Source organism: Perna viridis, chromosome 4 (assembly GCF_037379345.1).
Source record: "Perna viridis isolate PV_CMFRI_1.1 ecotype Kerala chromosome 4, ASM3737934v1, whole genome shotgun sequence".
NCBI classification, from domain to species: Eukaryota; Metazoa; Mollusca; class Bivalvia; order Mytilida; family Mytilidae; genus Perna; species Perna viridis.
In genome coordinates this window covers 3,358,580-3,383,260 of record NC_142448.1, presented here as the reverse complement: position 1 = coordinate 3,383,260, position 24,681 = coordinate 3,358,580, and the positions used below count along the sequence as shown (strand labels likewise).

At 33.2% G+C, this 24,681-nt stretch overlaps 2 long non-coding RNA genes across 4 annotated transcripts; one reads left to right on the top strand and one right to left on the bottom strand.

Annotated features, from left to right (window-relative positions):
• Positions 1-8,393: 8,393 nt before the first annotated feature.
• LOC148618473 (uncharacterized) lies at positions 8,394-12,925 on the bottom strand. The gene is made up of 3 exons (XR_015921382.1): positions 12,744-12,925; positions 10,698-10,782; positions 8,394-9,262 (listed from the first exon to the last, which is right to left on the bottom strand). It is a non-coding gene; the product is annotated as an uncharacterized LOC148618473 (long non-coding RNA).
• Positions 12,926-15,000: 2,075 nt separating this feature from the next.
• Positions 15,001-24,588, top strand: LOC148618472 (uncharacterized). Of its 3 annotated transcripts, none has more exons than XR_015921384.1 (4): positions 15,001-15,652; positions 16,586-16,885; positions 17,329-17,760; positions 23,911-24,588. It is a non-coding gene; the product is annotated as an uncharacterized LOC148618472 (long non-coding RNA). The 3 variants fall into 3 exon arrangements; XR_015921385.1 differs by adding an exon at positions 21,326-21,519 and having other exon boundaries at positions 15,001-16,885; XR_015921383.1 differs by having other exon boundaries at positions 15,001-16,885.
• Positions 24,589-24,681: the final 93 nt, after the last annotated feature.

The window sequence follows — 24,681 nt, the reverse complement described above, 5'->3', positions numbered from 1 at the left end:
TAAGCGTCCTCTGCTTTTCTAGAAACATCCGCCGAGATGCTCATAAAAAGTCAAGTCCGGGGCAGACAAACGAGGAAAGGAAAACTATGACACGTTGAATAAATCAGTTTTCATGGTGCAGATGGGTACATCATAACGATCCATGAGTTCATGATGACGACCATAAAACTTATGCAGTGTTGACTTCAATCTTGTGGCAACATAACCCTGTTCCAGAAGCCTATTTGTTAGAATTTTAGCGCGATACAAAAAGTCTGCGTAGTTACGGCAAGCTCTGGCATAACGTATGAGTTGTGATACGAACACTCCATACGCAGGAGCCGAAGGGATGTTGCCACAGATGAAAGGAAAGTTGACAATTCTGAATGAAAAGTCATCACGTTTCGTAAAGTTAATTTCTTTCAGGAATTTTGTAAACATGGCTACTTCAATTAAAGTTTTCTTTAGTTTGTGTTTATTTTCTTGACCGTTGATGTATTTGTGTATATCACTAACAGACATGTCCATTAAATCTGGATTATATTCCTTTTCAACATTTGTGTTTAGATCAGATTTTGATTTTTTAGATTTAGATGAATGAACTGTGGGAGTGTCACTTTCAAGCTGTTTACTATTATGCACATGATTTGGTGTTTAGTTCAATTCAGATTCAGGATTTGGAGCGGTTTCAGCTGGTCTGGACAGGATGAGATAATGGGAGGTTGTGTTTCCATGTGTAGAGGTGGAAGCTGACTTGTTTCTGTTTGGTATATGGCAGTAGATATCAGGGGTGTAATTTGTGCACTATTTTCTCTGGGATTTGAAATATTTGTTCTAGATTTTTGAAGAAGAGGAAGCAGTTGTATGAGCAGATCTATAATGTAGTGTTCCTCTGATTCATTATCTTTGGGTTAAGGCAGTAATAAATCCAAGAGCATAACAGTTTTCTGGTCATTTTTCTCTTCAAGCGTTTTATCATATTGAAATACTTTTTATGTTAAATTGTGACGGACACTCTGGCTCCGAGTCCAACATGACTGAAATGACAGGGAAGTCGTCTGCAAACTGATAATGAATCAAATCTGAACAAGATTTGGGATTTGTCAAATATATGCCGATGAAAAAAAAAATAAAATCATTCTTAGGTTTTCATGGCATCTTTTATTTCATTCAGCTAAAAAAAAGTGAAAACGAAACAAAACAGCGAAAAAAAAGATTAACCGGATACGCAATCGCAATTCGTTTACATCGTATCTATGGTGGTGGCCATGATACATTTATGCTTACCAGAAAAAAGTAGTTCCGCCAAACACGTGAGAGGGAGGAGCAGAAAGTCGATAACCTGCTAATGTACGGATACAGCAAAAAATAACCGTATACCTTTATTCGTATAACAAAAAACCTCACTGCAGGATAAAAATATGTGGAAGGCTTTTCATGAACAGAATTCCCTCTTCCATTGCAGCTAGAACAGACCAGTGATAATTAAATAGCATTTGCATGCCATTGCGTCATAATAGGTAAATCAGCGGTCACATCAGCACAAAGAACAATCATTACTCATTATTTTTTAAGAAACTGAGTATTTCAACTAAGGACTGATCACTAAAAACAAATTTGGTAAGGGACATTTTGAGACGCATTTCCTCATACCACTGATCCAGGAGTCTGTTACACAGATATTTATGGCGTTCACTGAAATTAGAGTAGTCAGTATTTGCTCTATCGAGGCGAATCAATTGTGGAATATAGAAACACCATATGCAGGAGATGAAGGTATATGTTACATAGAGAAGGACACTTTATGATATTAAGTTAAAGTCGTCATTTTTATCATAAATTTTAGTGCTGAGATGACCATTGTTGTCAAATTCGAGGTCCCAAAAAAAATTCAGAACAAGCAGTCTCTGTAGTCTTCTTTTTCTCGAGCTCTGGTGGATATATTGACGGTAACCATTTACCAAAAGAAGGGTTGTTGATGGACAATACATCATGAATATATCTGTTTGTAAAGTTTAAGGATTTAACATTTTTTATATTGTTATCCTTTACGTGATTGTGAAGAAATTCAGTCTCGTATGAATATAAAAAAAAATGAGCTAGGAGAAGAGCACAATTATTGCCCATTGGAATGCCAACTGGTTGTAACCGAGAACAACATATTTTTCGAAGTAGAAAATATTTACGAATAAGTCCTTTCAAACGAGACTTTAATTCATTATGTAGCAACGTAGTATAAAGTCAAAGTTGGGAGAGAACTAATTTCCGAAAAACTGCCGTATTTGAGGTTTTGAAGTAAATCTTTAGAAATTTAAGTATCCACATATGATTAATGCCACTACGGGAGTAAGTGGTATTGCAACTAGCTTGCTTTCCATCCTTCACAGCGAATAATATCAATGTAAGATGGTAATTTGACATCTCTTTCATGGAGCAACATGATGATCCAGTTATATACGTTTCTTTGTATGATTTCTTATGAAAGAGTAATCAAGGGAACCAATGTTATAGCGGTAATCAAAAGAATATAATCCAGGGACAAAGACCAGACATGGAAAACAGACACATACAACAAAGAAAATAAAGTAACTAAAATCATACATACAAAATAACAAAAGCGAATGAGCAACTCGGACTCCTCTAAAAACTGGGAGCATGGACCAGGTGCACCGGTAGGGTAAGCGTCCTCTGCTTTTCTAGAAACACCCGCCGAGTTGCTCATAAAAAGTCAAGTCCGGGGTAGACAAACGAGGAAAGGCAAAATATGACACGTTGAATAAATCAGTTTTCATGATGCTGATGGATACATCATAACGATCCACGAGTTCATGATGATGGCCATAAAACTTCTGTAGTGATGACTTCAATATTGTAGCAACATAACCTTGTTCCAGAAGCCTATTTGTTAGAATTCTAGCGCGATACAAAAAGTCTGCGTAGTTACGGCAAGCTCTAGCATAACGTATGAGTTGTGATATGAACACTCCATACGCAGGAGCCGAAGGGATGTTGCCACAGATGAACAATTCTGAATGAAAAGTCATCACGTTTGTCGTAAAGTTTGGTCAATAGTTTTCCTTTACCATCGATTTCTAAGTGTAGGTCAAGATATGAGGCTGACTTCACAGTGTCTGTAGTATCCTTTATCTTTGGGTTCTTTGGGGTAGATGCGATGTATCAAATCCCCGAAATTAGGATTGTTTAAAGATAACATGTCATCTATATAGCGGAAACTGAGATTGAAGGATATAGCTAAACAATATTCTTTCTTTCTGATCAGATCAGCTATAAAGTCAGTCTCATAAGAGTGAAATATTTTTCCAGCCCAAATCTCAAAATCTCAACTGTGAATCTCGAGACATGGAACTTAGTATTATCGTTAAGTATTATCGTTGTAACATATTTGATGATTTTTTTGTAAGTTTAATAATGAATATTTCTATTTTGTTTCTTTAGTTATTGAGTGATTAGTAAATCCAATGATTAATTTTGTTGTTCATCTTAAATTAACCATTGCATTTGTTAATTTTAAATTTTAATTGCATGATTTAATCAAGTGCATTCCATAATGTACTTTAAATATCAACTTCTGGCACTTCCTGTTACTTTATTATAATCAAATATTGATAATGTAGCATATCCTTCTTAAATACTACATTACTATGTGACAAAAACAAGTTATAAAGTAAAATAAAGTCAAAATTATACCAAGACTCATTTCTGAATGGTTTTGTAAAAACTTACTCTTTTTTCATAGTTTTGCATTCAAGACAGTAATATTTCATATTGTCATATTTAAGTACATGTAATTGAGATAACATTCACTTTAACTCACTAAAAGTAAAACTTTTAACTTTTCAAACTTTGTTTACATTGTTTCAAGGTCAATGGGAGATAACTTTTTACCCGGGTTTTACTAAAAACGTGATTTGACCCTGATTCATTCTCAGAAACTGTGTAAATGGTGTTTTAATTATGTGATTAAAGTCTTAATTCAGGACCAGTGGGTGAATTAAATTTAATGACATGATTATCATTTTAATGATTCATTAAAATTAATGACAAGTTTAACAACAAGTTCATTACATAATTAATTTTAATCAATGGATTAAGGTATTTTGATTACTAATTACGATTAATGACAAGTTGAACAACACACCCCAGGACTTTTACATGTGCATATTGTATTTATCATATGATAGTGTTATTTATGTTATGTGACGAAGAAAGCGTTTTAAGTTGAAAAAATTGTGCTGATCGAATTGTCGCTGTTGTATTGACTATGAAGTATGTCTAAACAAAGATAGAAAGAAGCCTATATATCTTCTGTAGTTGCATGCTAAATTAAGTTCACGATTCGAAAAAGTCTTAACTGAACCCTTCACGATCTTTTTAGGTATTATTTGGTCGTTTTTAAATATTTTACAAATGATATAAGCATCTTAAAGTTTGATTATTAATAGAATATTGACTGTACGTATAAAATCGCCTGCACAACCGAGGAAAATCTCAATAACTGTGTCCACGTCGATAATCAATTCCATAGGCTGAAGTGTTGTCTTTAGTATTTTTTTTTTGTGACAAGCTGAGCATCAAAACAAATGACGTGTTTCTCCATATCTTTTGTAAATGATAATCTTTTTGACAAACTACCTAAAATTAACTGAAATACTACCGACTTTTTTAGTTCATATGCTTAACATCCACAATCATGCTGCAATTCTGGGCATATATTATCGATCTGTTCACGATCATATCTCTCGCTTGAACGCATGACAGAGTATGATATTGCAAACTAAAGTATTGTCGTATAATCTTTATTACTGCTAAATTCTCATTTCTGAAACATACTTATTACATTCAAAACGCCAATTTGCATATAAGAAAGAGTAAAGTGTGACCTTTTTAAAAAGTATTTCTTCTATTAAAACTAGAAGTCTATGATTCAAGTCTAAAAATTGTATACGTATCTATATTTGCATATTATTTTAATTTCTGCAGTTGACTAGTCAGTTTGAATTAAACATTTGAAAGTAAAATGAAGTGAACAATGGTTGAAATTTAATTTTTTTTTAAGATTCAGCACTTATCAATTATAAGACGCAATCTGTTAAATGATGATGTTTCTACGTTTTGCTTTCAATCAAAAACAAAGAATAAACTTTACTCAACGTAATTTTATATTTCAAAAATAGAACACGTTCCCGTTTGTTTGTGTTGCAACAGACATATGGCACTTCTTGTTGACGAAACCTTAATCCTGACAGATTCGAAAAATGAGCTGCAATGATGATTTGTTATCTATATGCCATGGCACTGTCTTTATCATTAATTTGCTGTAAAATATATTTGATATATATTTTTTTAACCTGTTTTGTTAGCTATGCCTGCATACGTTTTTATGTCAAAGACAGTGTAAACGATTTCCAGACATAGCAAAATATTTATTTTAGTTTTCTTGGCTTCGCTTTCGTTTGTCATCTTGTTATCTGAATATTTTGAGATTTATCAAACTAGGTTATGATAATTCGATTACACAGAAAATGATAGTAATGATATTGTCTATCTCCAGATTATACTCGTAAAATTTACTTTGTTTAAAGGTTTTTTCAAAATTATTTATTATATCACGGTTAAAAGCGACTTTTATAAAGAACGTTGAAAATATATGCTTTTTATATGACGTTTGTTCTTTCAATGTATTCTCATTGATCATTGTTCTAAATGAAAAAGTAACAAAGAATTTATCGTTTGACTACTTTCAGTTTGCTAGTGGAAATAAAACAAATCCAAGGACAAAGACCATACATGGAAAACATGCACACAAGAAAGGACAGAAAATCACCAAGAAAATACATACAAAGTAACAAAAGGAAAAAAAGCAACTCGGCATCTACTAAAACTGGGAGCATGGACCAGGTGCACCGGTAAAGATTATGCTGGTGTCTCTCTCACCTTTTGTTTTACGGTAACATTCTACACAAAGCACGGAAAGTTCGATACTCACCCAATAAGTTAAATAAACCGCTAAATAGGCTCATTCGTAAAGGCGGACTTGACTTTTTATGAGCAACTCGGCGGGTGTTTCTAGAAAAGCAGAGGACGCTTACCCTACCGGTGCACCTGGTCCATGCTCCTAGATTTTAGTGGAGTCCGAATTGCTCATTTACTTTTGTTACTTTGTATGTATGATTTTAGTTACTTGATGTTCTTTGTTTTGTATGTCTGTTTTCCATGTCTGGTCTTTGTCCCTGGATTACATTATTTTGATTACCGCTATAATCTTGGTTCCCTTGAATACTCCTTATCGTTATGACATTGTTGTCAAGTCGTTCAGGATAGCAGTTTTTCGGTGTTAACATTGATTCATTCATTCATTGTTTTTACATAGAAATTAAAACACTATATCTAAAAGCAGTTTTTGGCATGGCATGTGTTGTGTCTTTTTTGTATTACTTATGATATAACGTGATTGTAAACCCTATGTGAAGAATTTGTATTAATTTTACATACGGTGAGGAAATGACTTATTGTAGTTTGAAACTGGTCTTGAGATTGCATGTCAGTTAACTGCTAGTAGTTGTTCATTAGTTTGTACATTTGTGAAATTAATATTCAGTTTCTTTTGTAACAAGGGACTCATACCCTTTTGAGCAGATTTTAATGTGCGCTTAATTGTGTAATCTTTTTCCACAAAGTACTTTAACCCAACCGCATTTTTTGCGCTTATCCCAAGTCGGGAATTTCTGGCCTCTGTATGTCTTGTTTCGTTTTCAATTTAAGTTTATTTTAATGCTACTTGAGTATATATACTATTTTTCCGTACCTATGTATAATGATGTATTGGAGCCAGCTGTAGCCTGTCCTGTGGTACGAGGGTTTCCTCGTCGTTCATTAAAGACCAATGGATGACTTGGGCTGACATTTTCATCCCAGTGCGGTTGTTGCCACTTTGTCATATACATCATAACTATTCTCGTTATATTTGCAATTGCAATATCATTTTATCAATGTACCAATTTTGTGTAAATATGTAATTACATAAATGCATATTTTAAATCTAATATTAACTTTAAGCAAGGAAATAATACAACTAATGGCTAAAGTTTGCAAAGTTCATGAAATGCATTATTCAGTCAGCATATTTAATAAGTCGTGCAATTCAGTTAAACGATATATTCAACTAAATATTTTTTATATGCAGACAACTAAATGCGTATGTCAAACCCAAAATACTTTGACCTGACAATAAAGTGTGAATAGACATATGAACATTGGTTTACCATAATACGTCTGTCAAAGCATGGACATATGAGAACTGTTATGAATAAACAACTATGTATCTATGTACAATTACAGAGTTAGCTTTGTATTGAACTTTTATATGGAAGAGACAATTTAACATTTTGTAATAACAGACAGATTCAAACTAAATAAAGTACACTCTTGTTGTATCATAATAGGCCATCGTATTATATACGATTGTTGTTTTACTTCAGACACAGGGAGTGTATTTATTCATTATTCATTGATCCGTCATATATAAGAGTAATTAAGAGAACCAAGGTTATAGCGGTAATCAAAAGAATGTAATCCAGGGACAAAGACCAGACATGGAAAACAGACATACACAACAAAGAACATAAAGTAACTAAAATCATACATGCAAAGTAACAAAAGCAAATGAGCAACTCGGACTCCACTAAAAACTAGGAGCATGGACCATGTGCACCGGTAGGGTAAGCGTCCTGTGCTTTCCTAGAAACACCCACCTGCTCATAAAAAGTCAAGTCCGGGGTAGACGAAAGAGTAAAGGAAAACTATGACACGTTGAACAAATCATAGCGCAGTTGGATAAAATACAGATCTTAAATTGAAGTATTGAGCAAACACCGAATTTGATTAATGATCTATCATTTATCAAATCAAACTTGTTTATCTTGTTTAAACATGTATATGTGTATGCTTGGCAGATTTGTTTTTTTTTATATTTATATATGCTATTTTTTCAAAGGCAATCAAGAATAAAGAAAAACAACTAGCGACGCTCGGTAATACAGATGATTATTATCTCTGAATAAGATTTTATGAACTTGCAAATAAAATGTCGACTGAAACATCTTAATATTGAATCAACAGGAAGCGATTACTATTACAACTTTACTGGAAAAGATTAAGAACACTAAGACAGGAATAGAAAAAAGACTAAAGCTTATGGTGGCAAATCGGATAGTGATTAACGAACAGTTAGACCTCTTTTGCATTTCTAATTTTTCTGTAAAGAAAAAGTCTAGAAAACATTATTTTTTGTATTTTATGTCATACTCTCGGACATTTTATGGTGTAAATGAACAAAGAGTGAATTCAACTAGGATGAGAAAGATAACAATGTAATAAAAACAAAACTAAACGTATAAAGATAACAATTATGTAAAGTAATGTCATGAAAACAAAACTAAACAAAAACTTAAGTTAAAAAAAAACAATTTATACACTATGTTTAGCACTTCCGTCTTACTGTCAAGAAAGAAAGATTATCGTCAACAGCTTTGATATAGTTTATTTGATTTGTAACATGCTTCTTGTTGGTTGGTTTTGGTAGAAGTTTTGTTGTATTACAGAACTGTTTTTTGTATAGTGACGTCATTAACATGGTCCGCATTCCGTGATTTAAATAGACAAAAACAAAACGATAGCGGGTATTTATTTGAAATCAGAAGAGATTGACTATGGAAAACCAATACAGTTGGAGGAATATACAAAATTTTGTTTTCAAAACATTTTCCGCCATTAGACATCACAAGCTCATGTTTTCTACAAAGAAAAAAAAATAAACGAATTGGCAATATTAAAATGAGTATAATATTTTGTTTTTGACCGATATCCTTAATTTGTTTGTATAATACAGAGTTCTTTTTCTTTAATTGTTGACATGATATTAAAAATGAACAGAGAATCAGCTAACAAGTGATTCATGGTCCTTAATACCCCATAATCATTTTCAATCTGCAATAATTGATATCTTCTTTCAATCTTTTCACGGTCATTACTTTACTTTGACAGTATGGCGGGCTGTATAGGCACGAAGAAAGACTTTTAGTAAACTTTTGAATGTGATCGATTGATATATATTGTGAATAAGAAGCACAATATTTCAATTTAAATAACAGTAAACAGTTATAGACAGTAGCAGTAAGTTTGAATTCGTTATGTATATGTCACTGTAATTCAGCAAAAGACAAACAAAAAACACGGTAAACAATGCGCTCTGCAACACGTTACACTGAAATAAAAGAAACATTCTTCGTTACTTAAACAAATCAAAGCAATGAACCTGTATCTCAATTTCGATTCTTTTTGTATTTTATTGTATTTTTTTGTCTTGTTCTTTTCTTTTAATTTTATCTTATTTTTTATTTATGACGTATTATCTTTAAACAATCCTAATTTCGGGGATTTGATACATCGCATCTACCCCAAAGACCTTGAGATAAAGGATACTACAGACACTATGAAGTCAGCCTCATATCTTGACCTACACTTAGAAATCGATGGTAAAGGAAAACTGTTGACCAAACTTTACGACAAACGTGATGACTTTTAATTCAGAATTGTCAACTTTCCTTTCATCTGTGGCAACATCCCTTCGTTCATATCACAACTCATACGTTATGCCAGAGCTTGCCGAAACTACGCAGATTTTTTGTATCGCGCTAGAACTCTAACAAATAGGCTTCTGGAACATAGTTATGTTACTACAAGATTGAAGTCATCACTACAGAAGTTTTATGGCCGTTGTCATGAACTCGTAGATTGCTATGGTGTATCCATCAGCAGCATGAAAACTGATTTATTCAACGGGTCATAGTTTTCATTCCCTCGTTTGTCTACCCCGGACTTGACTTTTTATGAGCAACTCGGCGGGTGTTTCTAGAAAAGCAGAGGACGCATACCCTACCAGTGCACCTGGTCCATGCTCCCAGTTTTTAGTGGAGTCCGAATTGCTCATTTACTTTTGTTACTTTGTATGTATGATTTTAGTTACTTTATGTTCTTTGTTGTGTATGACTGTTTTCCATGTCTTGACTTTGTCCCTGGATTACATTATTTTGATTACCGCTATAACCTTGGTTCCCTTGATTACTTTTTCATATTCCGTGTTATATATGTATGGACGTAAAGATATATATATGTATGCATCCTTGTATTGACATAATATGTTGATCATCGCCGTGCATCCTATGTATCTACATAGTAATGTACTAGCAAGTAAGATGATAGAGTTGCCTCACCCCATTAGACTTCCTATATGTATTATATACTTGGTGTGGCTGTATTTGTATACTGTTACAGATCCTCTTTTTTATTGTCTTACTCGATACCATCAGAGGTTGTTGTCCTATTCATTTACATAATGTGAGAATGTTGGCGCTCTAGCTTTACTTACGAGGAAGTATCATTCGGTCAACGAAAGCTATATTTGGTCGAGTGGTCTAGAGCGTTGGACATAGCGCAGGCGGCGTTGCCATAGATGTCAGAGAAGAGAAGGTGTTCGAATCCCGCCGAGGGAGCGACCAACTTTGCATCGCACGTTAAAGGTTAAATAATCACTGCCTAATTACATAACATGTTGCTTCATTTCATGTCATGTTTAAGAACACCATATATAGGACATTGTTGCTGTTCAATTTCTTTAACATATTGAATTATAAACATACCAACAGATTGAGTTTGGCTGACATGATACTCCCTCACATGGGTTTGTGCTTGCACATGATGAGCATGCTGTTTGTCCAGGACAATCTGAAAAATATTTTAATACCTTAAAGTAATGAGTCATTGAAAGGCATACCAAAGGTAAGTAGAGCTGATAAAGTCTTCTACTGCCGAAAGCATAGACGCTAAATGAACAGTTTTAGAAAATGCAAATCAACAAATGTTTAAGCAGGAATTGAACTGTTCCTTCGATTTTTTAACTGTCTGTTCATTTATAGTTATGACACACGGTCATATTTAATCACTGAATAAATTGAATAGCCAACTTTGAAACTCAAATTTAAACTGTCAATGGATCAAAACGGATGGGATATTGGGGATTAGATGGTCGGTATGGAAATGTTTGATTTGATTAAAAACTAATGTGTGCATTTTGCAGCTTTGCAGAATTTAAAAACATTTTAAAAAATGATAAAAGCCTGGGCAGTTCTATTCTATTGAGAATATGAAACTTTTATAGGGAATGATGATATCTATAGAGAATATATCCTAAGTATAAAGATTCTTTGAGGTTGGAAAATGGTGCTAAAATGAAGTTTATACTATTTAAGGGGTGTAAAAGGGATTCAAGGGAACCATGATTCGAACGAAAATCAATAGAATATAATCCAATAAAAAAGAAAATACACGGACGGTAACACACACAACAAAGAACATGAAGTAACCAAAATAATACGTACAAAGAAACAAAGGTAAATGAACAACTCGGCATCCATTTAAAGACTTGGAGGAGTAATCAAGAGAACCAAGGTTATAGCGGTAATCAAAAGAATGCTATCAAGGGACAAAAACCAGACATGGAAAACAGACATACACCACAAAGAACATAAAGCAACTAAAATCATACATACAAAGTAACAAAAGTAAATGAGCAACTCGGACTCCACTAAAAACTGGGAGCATGGACCATGTGCACCGGTAGGGTAAGCGTCCTCTGTCAAGTCAAGTCCGGGGTAGACAAATGATGAAAGAAAAACTATGACCCGTTGAATAAATCAGTTTTTATGGTTCTGATGGATGCACCATAACGATCCACGAGTTCATGATGACGACCATAAAACTTCTGTAGTGATGATTTCAATCTTGTAGCAACATAACCCTGTATAGACCAGATGCACCGGAAGTGTAAGCGTCCTGTGCTTTTCTAGAAACATCCAACGAGTTGCACAGTAAATAACAAGTCCGGGTAGACGAAAGAGGAAAGGAAAACTACAATACGGTGAGAAAAAAACGGTTTATATGATACAAATGGATACATCACAACGATCCATGATTTCGATTGCGACCATTAAAAATTGTAGTGATGACTTTACCCTTGTAGCAACATAATCCTGTTCAAGCAGCCTAATTGTAAGAAGTCTAGCACAGTTAAAAAATGTTGGCGTAGTTACAGCAAGCTCTGACATAACAAGTTGTAATATGAAACTCCATACGCCAGTGCAAGTACATTTTTGTATCTTGTAATTTGCGTATACTAAACTGTTTCTTTAACGTTTGTTCTCAATGAAATAACCATGCGTTGGCTGAACATCTTACTTTTTAAGGTTAGATGTATGGTAACCCTGCTGAATAAGAATTTTATTGTTGATATATGTCTGAAGAAGCTGTCGACCAAAATAACAAGAATTTTTTTCTTTAACAATAAAAAGGTAACATTTTTTCTTATGATAACAAATAATGCATTTAATTGGTTTTTGATTTCCTTTTCATGGAGGTGTCCTCTTTTCGACATATAGAGGAAAGATTATATGAAACCTGAAATACCATTGTTCCAAACAATCCAAAGCAAAAGCTCTTTAAAAAATAAGTGAACTGTGACCTAGTATACATCACACTATTCCTAAAAACTTTTTTTTTAATTTGAAGATATTCAAAGAATGTTTAAGTACGCACATATATTAATTTACTGTTTTAAACTGGGTTAATATTTAAACCTTAATTTTCTTACTTTTCTATCTGAGTGGATTTAGAAATTCATATTCACTTACCTCGAGCTGCCAAATACATGGAAATAAAATAAAATAGAAAAATAAGTCTAAACATGTTGCCTTTTTGTCACTGTTCTTAGGTATAGGTCTGCAGTTTGACAGATGTCATTTAATATGAATGGGTATTCTATGATTTTTAACAATAAATCCTTTTTATATAAAAAAGAACACTAACATATGTCCTTATTTTTTGTAAGGATAAAAAATTTTGTTTCGTTATGTTGTATGATTTAAACTCTTCCTTGAAACATATTCTGTTGCTGATAAAAAGATAATAAAAGATACACTATAGGTTTTCATATCGTCAGTTTATCTTCTGTACTGTTTTGACTATAATTTTTCAAGTTTCGCTCAATGTCAATTATATGCTATCTGTGTGCCTTACAATGTCATGGAAACAACCGTAATTGAAGCGAGAGGTAAATAGTGCTATTTAACCTGGTTTAACCCAACATTTCTATCAGAAACACGTAAACCAGGTCAGGAGCGGTTTTGACTACATTTACGGACTATCCTTTATTCCTATTCCTGTTAAGTTTGCCGAGACTTTATCAGTCGTGTCACTTTGTTATGATCCTGAATTCTTTTCGTAAATTTCAGTTTTATTTACAAAACGTCAACATCTTCTCAAAAATATTTCTGTGTTTATTGTCTACTTTTTCGAGTATCATTTGACTATGGATGGTAACGAATACTCGATCGCAAGGCCCAGTACTCAAGTACACAGGCGCAAAACCGGAACATAGGTTTTAAAACATATGGTTACATATGTTTAGGACCTGTATGGTAAAAATAAATGTTATTTTATGCTTTAAAAACACATTAAATCATATGTTTTCGAAAATCATTTGAAAAATCTTCTCTTTTCATATGAAATCTTATTAAAAACAAAATACATGATTTAAACTTACTTGTTTTTCATGAAATATTTCATTAGTCAGAAAAGTATGTTTTTCATATGTTGTTTATGGTGGTCCTCAACATATGACAATATGTATGACAAACATATGCTGCAATTTTTCCTGTGTACAATTTAAGTACTTGGATACTTATTTGCTTTTAAACACCTTGAAGGAAGCAGGTCCCTAATTAAGTTTCAATCAGTTTTCTTGAATGATTAGAAACTTTATTGTAAAGGTGTTAATACACGGATCAATGTTAGCCGTACGGTTTGTCAAAGTGGTAGGTATAAAATAAACGTTCGTTGTTATCTTATCTGTGATAAACTACTGTTTAATCGAAATCAAGATTGCTAACTCCACGGGAACATATGATACAGATTGTGTGTATCAAGAATGGTTGTTTGACATGCTTCTTATTTGGTACGTAAATACAAAAATTAGCAAAAAAAAGCGCTATATTATGGAAGATCTTTTGTAGAAATGGTGGTCAGTTGTTTATTGTTCAAGGTAGAGCGGTTGTAGTCTGGATTTGAGTTATGAAATAATTATGTCTTCCATTAAGATGAATGTTGGTGTCATAATATTTCAAATTGACCTATATAAAATAACAAAATGCCGCACCCCAAAATATATATATATAGAAAGGTCTGAAAAATTTCCAACGATGTTAGAACTGTCAAATTTGCGATGCAAATTTTTGGTCGTTCCCTCCGCGGGACTCGATTTTGTACCGCTGTGACATCTATGGTATCACCGCCAGCACAAAGTCCAGCGCCTTAGACCACTATATATATAATGTGACACTGTTTCTTTCAAAGAAAAAACACGGGCGTAATAGCTGGTTAAAAACTGAAATAAATTATGAATCGTCCACTTATTCAGAAGATGACTTCAGAAGAAAATTTATATAGAGAACAATCGTAACATTGATTTAGAGAGTATTTCTGTTATTGATACATTATGGTATATATGTTATGTGTTAAGGCGAATGTTACAAAAACTAAATCCAGTTATTTATTGACGTAAGCTCACCATAAACATGGTGATAATCTTTACAGTTGACAATAACATGAAAAGTAACACAAATGCAAGTATTTTATGTGATGCGACATTCCAATTTGCCATTGAAATTGTTAGAAGGATCTGCATTAGTGTTTAGCTGACAAAATATATTCTTCCCATATAACCATAAAAGAGAGAAACAGTGATATTTATTTTTATTACTAAATATGATGTTACTCATGGAGTGTATCCCAATCACTTACCAAGTTTTTTCGTCGTGTAACAGATGTTCATAAACTATTCAAAGTAATGAATGATGTTCATAAACTATTCAAAGTAATGAAAATAAGATGGCGAATATCAACTAAGAATGTTGTAGAAGCTTCAGGACGAGTAAATAAGTAAAACAAATCCGTTTGACCTTTTTTTGTATTTATTATAATGATCTTCAAGATGATATCAAGTTGCATAAGAAAATTTTTTATAGATGATGTACGAAACCGAGACAAAAACAAACGACAGCACTCGAATCTAAAATTAGAACAAATAAAGAAAAAAAAACAAAATCAACCATTAACAGAGGAGCAATAACAATAAATCTTCCAAAAATCTTGTGGCAAGTAACCAGTCACCACCTATAGTTGCTGTCTATCGACAACACAAGAACCAAGACTAATTCTGCACTAATATTTCTACGAATCTACAGTAATCAGAATATATCGAATGCAATTTGTTCCGTTATTTTACACGTCTCTCCTTTTTACAGAAAATAAGACCCATTTAAGAGTCATTTTGTCTTGACATCATTTAATGTAAGATGCATTAACATGGAATTGCGTTCTTTTCAGCTAACAAATGTTTCAGACGTTTCTTTTTGTAGGATCATTCTGCTAACAGCTAACAAATGTTTGAGACGTTCCTATTTGTAGGATCATTCTGCTAATTAGGTCTACAGTAGATGTATCAAGACGAGGGTTTAGTAACAGGCGTCATTACATCATTGTGGTAATCAGAAGCTAGGAGTTCCTATATTACTTTATAAACTATCTAACCTAGTACAATACTGTAGATCGTAACAGATAACGAAAATAAAGAACCTACAACTATACCATTAGTAAATTGAACAATGCAAAAATCATATTGTGATTTTTAAAATTAGGTTAACGAGGACAAAAACAATATACCAAATAATTATAAACAGCAAATAAAAGTACACAAAACTAAAAGTAAATTAGTAAAGCGAATTTTAGTGAAAATTTGAAACAGCAACTCGGCGGGTGTTTCTAGAAAAGCAAAAGCAGAGGACGCTTACCCTACCGGTGCACCTGGTCCATGCTCCAGTGGAGTCCGAGTTGCTCATTTGCTTTTGTTAATTTGTATGTGTGATTTAGTGACTTTATGTTCTTTGTTGTGTATGTCTGTTTTCTATGTCTGGTCTTTGACCCTGAATTACATTCTTTTGATTACCTCTATAACCTTGGTCCCCTTGATTATTCATTCACTTCTCGCAACAGCGTTGATAACAAACACGCGTGTAGGTCCTCTGTTTTCTATTGAAGAAGAATGGTACTTCTTTCGATAGAGATGTCCATTACATATACCATATTTAAATAATTGGCGCTCTTAGTTTAGTTTGAAAGAGATTTATTTTTAGTAATTAATTGATTGACCCAAGTGTTAATCGACCCAAGTATTTAATCGAAGAAGAGTCATATAAATAAATTCTACGTGTATATAAATATACATTTTTTTTTCGAAAAACTTTTAATGTACGACTTTATTAAGAGATTGATAGGCATCATTTATAGCTCAAAATGACCGCCAAATCAATGCACATGGCCATAATCGATTGTTTCGATATTAATGGGTGTTTTGTTTGTTTGTTTGTTTTGTTGTTGTTGTTGTTGTTGTTGAGCAATGCGTTTAATGTATTTACAGTCCTTGAAGTTGGTTAAAGTGACACATACGTTCTGTGCATAAGTGGATTACCGAACAATATTTAGACAATACAAATGCTTATAGAAAAGCTTTTTATATGTCCCAAACGAATGCTTCCTATTTGCAAACAAAGACAAGAGTGCCGAAACGAAAGCCAGGCTTATTTTGTGTAGCCAGACTCACATCCGACTTTACTTCGCATATATGGATGAACATAAAGGAAATTCGAAACAAATGGCCATGATATACATATGTACCGAAATTTTTTCCGTCATTATTTTCCGTCATATCTCATGTAAGGTAAGTTTTATTTTATATACACAAAGTTTTATCAATAACTTTATAAGGTACATTGTAATGAAACCCATTATGTGGAATAGAAGTATTAAAAACAAGACAATGTCGTCAAAGTCTTCAAAACAATTTAGACAACAAAATCTTGAAGGCCGACTCTACTTATACACACACATTTGATTTGAAATGCATCAGCTCATTCAATACCCCTGAAATGAAATTAAATCAGTGTCGAGATCAAGAATATGTTTGAGTTATAATAAACACAAATATTTTAATGTTTCATTCCATTGACAATATTGATGGATTGGATAATTTACTTCATTCATGTAGTGAGAGTTTAAATGAACTTTTAATAATAGACAATTTTGAAAAAAAATCTGTGAGACGATTTGGATATATAGGTGAAATACCTGTACCAAAACTTGAAGTGTAACTTTATTTTTCAGTTGATAATGAAGGTGTTCTGATAACGATCAATGAGCATGAAGATGTAGCTGCTATATCAAATTTGGTGAAGAATGTAAAGACATACATGATGTGTAGTGTACAGACTTAACAAGATGTGTACAAGGATACCAAATCTGTGTCACTTGTGGTTTGAAGTTTAGCCTTCTAAAGCAACAATTTAAAATTGGACTCTTGACGATATTTTTGTCGTAGCAAATGTCCCAACACCAAGATTGATAGAGACACCACAGGGAACATTCAAGCAAATTTTAGTTACACAATCCAATCAGTAAATTCTGTGAAGAAGTATTCAAAGTTGTGAATGTCAAAAACCTAAAACATTTCGTCACAGGTCCTTCTCTGCATGCTGAACAATTTCACCCCACACCAGATTGCCGATAGTCCACAGTACATAGAGGAGGGAAATTCGGGTAATAATATTTTTCTTTAATACAATTGTCTATTATAAGTTGTCAAAATGCATATGATAGAAAATCAACACATGACATCAGCCACATGGTGCACATGTAAAATTAACTTCTAAACTGGTGTAGAGATGGCAAGAAACTGACAAACCGTACTTGTCAAATGACAATATATATATATATATATACAAACGTCTCAGAATGTGACGACTCTATTTGCTACACTGCTCCATCGGATCAAATTGATACAGGGAAGATATATAAACGTATAGAAAGGTCTGAAAAATTCCCAACGATGTTAAACTGTCAAATTTGCGATGCAAATTTTTGGTCGTTCCCTCCGCGGGACTCGAACTCGTACTGCTGTGACATCTATGGCAACACCGCCTGCACTAAGTCCTGCGCCCTAGACCACTCGGCCAGCTAGGCTATATAAAAATTTAGCTTTCGCTGGCCGGGTCATTCCTCCTCGTAGGATTAATCTAGGACTGTAACTTAGTACACGATGTATGGTAGTACGGGACAGTTCATCTAGGTGTTATTATGTAGGATAGAGGACTTAGTGCAGGAGCGTGAAATTATTTTAAAGTATAATACGATGACGTGTGAAATTAGGATTTAAATTGTCTTTCAGTTTGAAAAAAAAGGTTAAGAATACACGTCCCACTACTTGTTCATCTTACTGCTGCATTGGCTTCGAAGCTGATAACCAAATATCAGAATTACAGAAATTAAGACGTTTCGAAACAAATCATTATTGAATTTAAAAAAGAATGACTTTCTTAACTAAGAAATATTCCGTTTCTTTATATGAACGAACAAACTTGTAAATAAATAAATAGAGAAAGCTTACAAAATTTGATTTGATTTGATTTGATACCATATTAACTTTTTGTAAGAGGCAAAAGCTCTGACCTTCATTCATAACATGTGCTCGTGTTCGTGACCTTCACTCGAGTTCGAAAAGAAACTAAAAAATGTAATTAACGAAAACTTAAAAAGACAGTATCAATAGTGAGGGAAAACAGAAATTCAAGTAGAACCCTCGTAAATCGACGAATTATGAATTGTTCAGTATCAGCGTAACTTAAATTCACTGTTATCATGACGTGGGTAGTATCTCTAGGTATTTCAATTTTGATCGTTTACTTAATAGGTTTTTTCTATTGACTTCACTTCAAAATGACATTAATAAGTGTATTGAATCAGATTGGCATAATTGATATTCTGATATGTCGTATAAAAGATACGTGTGATCTTAAATCATTGGAATGTATATTGGCTCTTATAAGGTTGAAACGGGGTCGAGTGACTATTGAACTGGCAAAATCAAGTCAAATCCCTTAATTCTGAGTGTTTCCAAGCTAACATCGATTTATACATAAGATCAAGACAACGCATATCGCCAATCACTTTTAGTTTTAGAAATGCATTGTACATATTAGAGACACTGATAATTTGTTTCAATTAATACTTATCTTTCCGTAATTATCAACTAGGTTTGCCTTATGCCTCTAAGAAAGCTTTTTTAATATTACAAAACAAATAAATTATAAATTAGCCATTTATGTTTATTTCTATAACCTGCTTAAGTTTATTGAATTATTATTGAATACACTACAAACAAAAACAATACAATGATATCCTTGCCCAGATGACAACGACCTCTGTATGTAACATAAAATAGGATCAAATGGATGATAGACAAAACATATTGTATCGTTTATCAATGGTTAATGTTTATTCCTTAACAAATTGATGCATGAACAAAATACAGGTGGTGGTGTTATTGTGCCCCGCTGCTCGATGATTCATTAAAAGAGAGAACTACCTTTGTGACTGGGTCCTTAAATCCTACTTTAATTGATTTTGATATGCCATTTAGTCATTTCCGATTTGTTTTTAAACCCATCATAATAATCCCAAAGAGCTTGACACAACAGATATCGATACCCCGCTTTGTCTTTTTGACTGTACTTGAAGAATTCAATGACAAAAACCATTTCAAACTTATTGATGATTCTTTTAATAATTTATATCGTGAAAAAAATTCCGTCCACTACTGCAATTAGAGGATATACTCTCCTATCATAATCTTGTAATTGTTCAAATAACACTGACGATTTTTGGTAAATTAAGGCACCCAAAACTTGTTCTGAAAAATGATATATATTTTTATTATGTTAACATGACTACAGATTTTCATGACAAAATAGAAAATAAGATCTATCTTTTTTCTTCGATCTCCATAATGTAAGGTTTTGAAAAATACATTTTACAGGAAAAAATGTTGGATTTGCTTGTATAAATGTCTCATTTTACCTCTGTTTCCACAAATTGTCAAAAAGTTATCTGCAGTGACCGATCTATATAGTGGAATCTTAGTTCCCCGGAGCTATATATATAAATTCCCAACAATGTTAAAACTGTCAAATTTGCGCAAATTTTTGGTCGTTCCCTCCGTGGGACTCGAACTTGTACCGTTGTGACATCTATGGCAACACCGCCTGCACAAAAACGCGAATTTGACAGTTCTAACATCGTTGGGAATTTTATCCGTTTACTTTATATTCCCTGTATCAATTTGATCCGATGGAGCAGTGTAGTGAGTAGTCGTCACATTCTGAGACGTAGGGTTATGTTTCTACAAGATTGAAGTTATTACTACAGAAGTTTTATGGTCGTCAACATGACCTCGTGGATTGTTATGGTGTATCCATCTGCACCATGAAAACTGATTTGTTCAACGTGTCGTAGTGTTCCTTTCGTCTACCCTGAACATGATTTTTTATGAGGAAGTCGGCAGGTGTTTCAAGAAAAGCAGAGGACGCTTACACCATACAGGTGCACCTATTCTATGCTGCCAGTTTTAAGCGAGTCCGAGTAGCTCATTTACTTCTGTTATTTTTTTATGTATAATTTTGGTTATTTTATGTTCTTTGCTGTGTGTGTTTGTTTTCAATACCTGTTTTTTTCTTGGATTACATTCTTTTGATTTCCGCTATAGTCTTGGTTGGTTCCCTTGATTACTCTTTCTTTCATCCATGGCACCTAGTGTTGATTGTTTTATCCATAACTTCTCATTTCCAACGCTCACCTCCAAAAATGTTATGAAGGTGTCTATAACTATATTTCATTGTCCTCCTCAGAACTACCTTTACCTGATCTCTGATCAAGAATGTTAGTGTATGAGTTCCAGTTAATAGTTACTGTCTGAATTGTGCGTAGCGCTCCTTAAATGTTTTGAGCTATTGCTACTCATTTAAACGTATCCGCATTTAGAATTCTCAACAGTAATTGCGATAAGACTTGTTATTTTTTGTTATTAATTAGTATTACTTTAACTAAGTTTTAAAAATTATTGTATATTACCCATATCATTTGTCACAAATGCTCCATGCTAAATAATGGTCATCAGAAAGTTTCTCATCGTAAGTGTAATAAAATATATACTGTAATTTTGAATATTGACTTACTTTCTTAATGACATAATATGAACATTCTTCTGAAACGTAAAAAAATATGAAATTATATTTATTTCTCTTTTTCAATTTTTATAAAACGAGAATAGGTATGGTGAATATGTTAAAGAGACAACACCCCGACGAGGATGTCATCCCAAGGCCACCCATTGGTCTTCAATGTACGATGAGGAAACCCTCATACCACAGGGATGGCTGCAGCTGGCCCAAAAGGCTTCATTATATACAGTTAAAGCGAATGAGTAGTCCATATATACTCAAGTGACACAAAGATAAACTAAAGGTTAAAACAAGACATACAGTCATACAGACATACAGACATATAGGCGCAAAACTGCGAGGGTGTTAAAGTACTTCAGCGTGATCACAACCCTCTCCCATTAAAATCTGGGCACTGTGAAAAAAAATATTACACAATTAAACACACCTAAAATCAGTTCAAAAAGGTCTGAGAGTCCCTTTATACAACGGAAATAAAGAAACTGAATATAAAATTACACAAATGTACAAACTAAGGGCCACTAGCGGTTAACTGATATGCCAGCTCCAGACCAGTTTACCCCAACAAAAAGTTATGTCCCCATCGTATATAAAATCAATTCCAATTCTTCCCATGCGGGGTTGAGAATCATGATACATCATGTCATACAATAAGGACACAACCCATGTCATGTCAAAAACTGCTTTAAAATGTAGTGTTTTACATGTAATTTCTATGTAAAGACCTTATGAGCGAATCAAAATGAATGTTAATACCAAAAACCGCTATCCCTAACAATTTGACAACAATATGGTAACTATATCCCTTACGAATGAACCTATTCAACGGTTTAGTTCACTTATTGGGTGTGTATAAAGCTTTCGGTGCTTTATGTAGAATATTACCATAAAACAAAAGGTGGGAGATACATGAACATATTAATCCTTTACAAGTACATCTGTATTCGAAAATGAGTTTGTTGTATCAGTTGAACAATTTTGCGAGTTTTTACGAGCTTGTGATATCGAAAATCTTGATATAGTAATTTCTCGGTTCTATAAAGATTCCTTTATCCGAAACATTGTTACAAATACGAGCAAATCGAGCCAGTTGTGATATGTAAACACTAAATGATGGTGACAAGGGGCGTCCTCATTTAAGAACGGATAATTGACAATAGAGAATGTATTATAATCCCTTTTATGGTAAATTTCAATATTAAGTTGACCATTATTGATAGGAATACTAAGATCAAGACATTCTTTATTATCAATAGTAGCTTCATTCAAAGACAGTTTAACAGGATATATATCTTTAGTATTGATATTGAAGTCATTGTTATTTAGAGCCAAAATATCGTCCAAATTTCTAAAGGCGTTATCATATTTTTTCTACAGTACAGAAAGAGGTCCGAAATAAGTTGTGCACAATTGGTCCGCAATGGCATTCTAATAACTTGACGATAAACGGTTTCGCTAAAGTGTACGAAAATGATGTCTAACAAGAATTTCAGTGATGTAACCATATCAGAAGAAGTCTAATTGACATAGTTGTTATGTTTTTCGTTAGTTAAAATAATCTAAAAGAATTCGAACAAATATATTCACATCCGGATTTATTTGATAAGATATGTGAATATCTGTTTTATGAGATTATGTGGAAGTGCAGAGTATAAAGTTGAAAAATCAAAACTTTGAACAGATTCGAAAGATCCCACATGGGCATGTAATTTATCAAGCTCTTCAAGCGAGTTTTTAACACTCCTAAATGCAATTAATTCCACTATTTTCATAAGCTTAGTTACAAAAATTTGTAATCAACTATATAAGGTGATTTGTGAAGTTTGGGAAGAGAGTCCATGCTACTAGGCTCAGCTTGTAAAGAGATAGCATAGTCGATTTTGATTTCACTTTAACCTTGCTTAAACATTACTTTAAATGAACTAGAGCCGTAATATATCGACATGAACATGAGCAGTCTACTGATAAAGCAGATGATTCTTGCCCTTCGGATGAACTTCAACCTTATCAAAATAAGATCCATTCATTTGTAACAAGACCCCTTTCTATTTCCCATTCAAGTGATCTTTCTGATCACCCAATCAGATTTCAGCTTTCATGATTGAGTACTATTTTTAAAACTTAAAAAGGTAATCTGAAAACGTCATCTGAACAGTAAGTAACCTGGAGAGTTGTTAGATCCTTACCGTAATGACTGAATGGAACAATTAGTATGTCTATTTTTCAGTAGATTGAATGAACATTAGCTTAACCCACAGTTTTGAAAGGAGTCTTTGTTGAATACTCAAAGTTGTTTGTGTTGATTTAGATGTTGTTACTCCTTCTTTCGGTCTCTGTTTTCTGATTTTGTATTTAAATTTTTCATGAACATAACAAGGATATTTATCAAATATAAATTGCTTTTACCATTTGCTTGTCTCTCGTGCTACTAGACCAATGTTCAGTGTGGTCCTTCAAAAAATTAACATAAAAAGTATATATAGGGGAATACAATCAGGGGTTGATATTGTTTCTAACAGATAATTTCTTAATTGATATTTGTTTTGTTGGAGTTATTGATGATCAGAAATCAAAAACCTGACAGAATTTTATATTAGAGATTGTTCCCTGCATGCTTCATTTGATTTTCTCCACAATTTACACAGAATATTAACATTTTACTTCTTTGTTACAGGATTTATCTAGCAGTGTAAAGAAATGGTGACTTTATTATGCAAATTCCAGTCTCGCATTCATGTCGTACAAAGCTGGTTATCATACTTAATCTACAAATGACCTTGCACTTAATAACCAAAGATAGAAAGTACTGAAGCGCTCGGATTAACAAATAATACATCCAATGAAATAAGTCAAGTACTAGTAAGAAATTTATACCATCAGACTACAGACACAGCATCGAAAAGGTCGAAAGGGTTCATGGTAACTAGGTGTAGAGTGGGTTTTATATCAAATTCTCACTATATCCAAATCATTTGTTTTTACAGTGATGTGACATTCTTTAATTTGACTTGTAACATTTGGAAGGTAAATGAGCAAATGTGAATTATCAAGACAGCAGAACACAAAACGGCAAAGACATAGCAAAGAAAAATACATATACTACATTTCAGTAAATGAGCAACCCAAATTTCATACAAAAGTAGAACCATGCAAAGAGGCTGGCAGCGACTTTTCTCAGTAATATCCACAGAGCTGTGATGTTAATTGATGTCGAGTAGTTTTCTAACAGACAAAGTCCACATTTAAAATCTACATGGCTAATTTTCGAATACATATAAGTGTCAGCATAAAAGTACAGTGATAACTTTGATGAAACTTTAGCCGGGTCATACAATAATTTGAGCTTACCGGCCAGTCTCTTTCGTGTTTAAATAAGAGTGATCTACAGCCCCTATTAATCCCATGATATTACTAATGTAGTTAATTAATATATAAAACGATATAA